The 4,455-nt window shown below is 48.5% G+C and overlaps 1 non-coding gene across 1 annotated transcript; it reads left to right on the forward strand.

Annotated features, from left to right (window-relative positions):
• The first annotated feature begins 4,053 nt into the window (after positions 1-4,053).
• On the forward strand, positions 4,054-4,128 carry Trnas-cga. Its single transcript has one exon. It is a non-coding gene; the product is annotated as a tRNA-Ser (tRNA).
• Positions 4,129-4,455: the final 327 nt, after the last annotated feature.

The raw sequence follows: 4,455 nt of genomic DNA on the forward strand, positions 1-4,455 counted from the left end.
ACATCATGACATACCTTCGAATATTTTGCAAACATCTTCGTCGCAGCCATCTCCTCAGCTTTTGTGCATGAAGCGACTTGCTCACATTTGTTTTGTTTTGCTTTAGGGCGCGAAAAACAGATGGGGTCATACGCTCCCAACGCAAAACTAGAGAGCACGAACACAGAGTGGAGCTAAACGACTGTGCGTCAGTCCCAATAAATAGAATAGGAGACAGCTAAAAACGGTGGCGGCATTCTCGTCGTATTGACACAAATCCAATGCTCTGCAGAACAAAAAACGTACATGAGCAAAAGTTTAATACAAGTCGTGGATGCATATAAGTGCTCAGATACCACAGCATACCTTCGTATCGTTCTCAAACAGCATCGACACCGTCATCTCAGTTTTTGCCCTTCCAGTGACTTGCATAAGGCGGCGGAGTCCCCTTCGTACTCAAATCTACGGCTCTGGAAAAAAAAAGAGTACATGAGAAAAAGTTTTACTGCGAATCTTGGATGCTCGTAAAAGAGTACACGAGAAAAACTTTTACTGCGAATCGTGAATGCTCGTACGTGCTCAGGAACCGCGGCGTACCTTTGTATAGTCCATATACAGCACCGAACCACCACCTCATCAACTTTAGCGCATCCAGCGACTTGTATTCGGCGGTCGCGTCATCAGAATACTTCCCCTTCTGCAGCATGCAGTCTACTCGCAGCGACGTGTTTCTGAAACTGTGTGTAAGCCTCCCAGCGTCTTTCCTTATATAGAAGTGTGACAATGCTAAGCGTGGTTTCCGTGGAAACTTGCTCTGACGTCATTTCTTCACCCATTGTCCATCACAATTCCACATGCATATATCGATACTACGCAGCCATTCGTGAAAGATGAAGCGAGAAAATATACACTGGCTCACCCTTTGATTCTATGATGGACAGCTAGACTCAGAACTTGGCGATTTAATCCCCAGGTAGTTTTTACGTAGCTTGCAGACACTATTCTCTACACTGCATTTTTAATTCCCTTATACTCTCTAGAAGTGTACCAATGCGTTCTTCCCTCTTAACGAGTATTCGTATCTGCGTCATACGTAATATTGTAAACCTTTAATATTAGTGAGAAAGGTGGAACGATACTTAAGGCTCAAGAGTACGTTACGAAGCTTGATTTCCGGTGTAAGAAGTCATCATCATCTACAAACAGCATTGTCAAAGAGAGCGGAGAAGATGAGAGGGTTCCAGCGACCTGCTTTCCCCTTGGGGTCAGAAAATAGCCCTAAACGGGACATCAGTTAGCTATAGTCATCGGTATGACGATGCAGAAAGCAATGGACACCATGGTATTAAAGATGCGTAATATGGATCTGCAAGAAAAGTGCCCTATTACAGGTGCCGCTCACATAATACCAGTCAGAGAGCTGAAGACCCCTCCCAACAAACAAGGTAATTCGCATCATTTACATGTTGGTCAACATATGAGACTGCTAAACGGAGGACTCTGGTTCCACCCTAGTTACTGTAAAGCTGTTAACGCAGTTTGGAAGACAGCTGCGGATTTACGTAGGGTCCCTGCGGCACTAGTATCCAGAGACAGCTCAAGCACAGAATGAGGTTGCGGTCTGTCGCTATCCTAGTGCCTTGTCAGACTATGGACTTCATTTTATGAAGACGTCAGTTCCTACGTCAGTTTGTAGGCCTATGTCATTACACTCGAGTGTCACTGTGAGGGAGAAGGAATTTATATATGGCCTCCCTAACACCATTAAAGAGAAGCTGTACGAAATATACTATCTGACAGAGAAATTAAAGTACCTGAAAGTCATAGTCAGGTATCAGTGTAATTCCGTGCGCGTACACTCCCATGTGTCACGCAGAACAGGCACCAGAATGCATTGGTATTGCTCGTGTTTAGCGATTTTACGAGGCCTGGTAGGGTATATATGTGATGACAACAGGGTCAGCTGTTGAGTGATTGCTGTCAGGGAGATGGAGATGCCATGTACTCGTGTGAAACAGTGTTATGAGCAAATGTTTGAAAGTGGCTTCACTGTGGGTCTCCATATGGATGGCTGGTCGAATGCTGCAATATCTTGATTTGCGGGACATTCGGTTGTGACAGTAGCCCGATGTTGGTTTGCTTGGGAAAGTGAGAGCAGGCATACTCTTCGTCAGGGTTCCGGTCGATCACACGTGACCCTCGCAAGGGAGGATCACCGTATTTTCCACCAGCCACAGCACAACATCTTATATCTGAGCCACCCATCAGAGAACAAGTAATGAGCTCCCGGCAACATTCAGTGTCAACCCACATCATTGGCCGGAGACCAGGCAGCAGCCAGACTAGGGAACTACCAACCCCCCCCCCCCCTCCCTCCCTCCCTCACCACATAGTGTCCCCCTCTTAGCACCACATCACAAACAACAAACACATGCGTTTGGAACGTTGCTGCAACCAGTAAGAATGAACTGCTGAAAAGTGGCGTTATACTGTGTCCAGCAAAGTTCTCCTCTGCCCCTGAGGACCATCACCGACAAGTATGGCGTTGAGCAGGAGAAAGACCCCAGTCTTTCAATATTTTGGAGAGCCACAGTGGTGTTACTCTACATCAACGTCTACATCTACAGATATACTCCGCAAGACACATATGATTTGTTCGGAAGGGTACATCGTGCCACTACTAGTCATTTCCTTCTCTGTTCCACTCACAAACAAGGCGAGCAAAAGACTAATGCCTCTAAGCCTCCGTTCGAGCCCTGATTTCTGTTACACGGGCCGTATCCGGAATGCTCTTTGGCGGCAGTAGAATCGTTCCAAAGCCAGCTGAAAAAGTGTGTTCTCTAAATTTCCTCAACAGTGTTCAGCGAATACAAAGTTGCTATCGCTCCAGCACGTCCGAGTCCTCCGATCGGTCCTCACCGGTGGCCAACCCAGTTACTGCTCGCAATGAGGCTGACCCCCCATCTGTGGTCGAGCGGGAGGTCAGAACGGGGCGAAGCAGGCGGCGAAATACTTCCCAGGCAGCCACACAGAAGACACTGTCACTGAGCCAGATGCTGTCGACTGTCCTGTTTCAGAGGAAACCATTCAGCCTGCAAGATCCGGGTAATCACAGAGGGTGGGATTATTGGTAGTTGGGAGCTCCACAGTTAGGCGCGTTATGGGGCCCCTTAGGAACCTGGCTGCCAAGAGTGGAAAGAAAACCAATGTGCACTCCGTTTGCATACCGGGTGTAGTCGTTCCATGATGTGGAAACGGTCCTCCCGGTTGCCATGAAGAGCAGAGGGTGCAGCCAACTGCAAGTGGTTGCTCATGTCTGGTCCAATGATGTGTGTCACCTTGGATCAGAAGAAGAGAACCTCTCTGGTTTCGAGCGGCGAACATAACTGGTAAAGAAACTTCCTGGCAGATTAAATCTGTGTGCCGGGCCGAGACTCGAACTCGGGACCTTTGCCTATCGCAGGCAGTGCTCTACCGACTGAGCTCAGTCAGTAGAGCACTTGCCCACGAAAGGCAAAGGTCCCGAGTTCGAGTCTCGGTCCAGCACACAGTTTTAATCTGCCAGGAAGTTTCATATCATCGCACACTCCGCTGTGGAGTGAAAATTTCATCCTAGAAACATCCCCCAGGCTGTGGCTAAGCCATGTCTGCAGTATCCTTTCTTCCAGGAGCGTTAGTTCTGCAAGGTTCTCAGGACAGCTTCTGTGAAGTTTGGAAGGTAGGAGACGAGGTACTGGCGGAATTAAAGCTGTGAGGACGGGGCTTGAGTCGTGTTTGGGTGGCTCAGTCGGTAGAGCACTTGCCCGCGAAATGCAAAGGTCCCGAGTTCGAGTCTCGGTCCGGCACACAGTTTTAATCTGCCAGGAAGTTTCATATCATCGCACACTCCGCTGTGGAGTGAAAATTTCATTCTAGAAACATACCCCTAGGCTGTGGCTAAGCCATGTCTCTGCAGTATCCTTTCTTCCAGGAGCGCTAGTTCTGCAAGGTTCTCAGGAGAGCTTCTGTGAAGTTTGGAAGGTAGGAGACGAGGTACTGGCGGAATTAAAGCTGTGAGGACGGAGCGTGAGTCGTGTCTGGATAGCTCAGTCGGTAGAGCACTTGCCTGCGAAAGGCAAAGGTCCCGAGTTCGAGTCTCGGTTCGGCACACAGTTTTAATCTGCCAGGAAGTTTCATAGCGCACACTCCGCTGTGGAGTGAAAATTTCATTCTAGAACTGGTAAAGGTTGCCAGTCTTGCTTGCAAGATGAAAGCAGAGCTGAACATTTGCAGTTCAGTCGAGAGGACGGATTACGGACCTCTGGTACAGAGTATCGAGTGGAGGGTCTGAATCGGAGGCTCAGATGGTTCTGCGACCTTGTCGGCTACAGATTCCTCGCGCCAAAGGGTGGTTGGGTTTCGCGTTCCGCTAAATACACTCCTGGAAATGGAAAAAAGAACACATTGACACCGGTGTGTCAGACCCACCATACTTGC

Source organism: Schistocerca americana, chromosome 3 (genome assembly GCF_021461395.2).
Source record: "Schistocerca americana isolate TAMUIC-IGC-003095 chromosome 3, iqSchAmer2.1, whole genome shotgun sequence".
Classification (NCBI taxonomy): domain Eukaryota; kingdom Metazoa; phylum Arthropoda; class Insecta; order Orthoptera; family Acrididae; genus Schistocerca; species Schistocerca americana.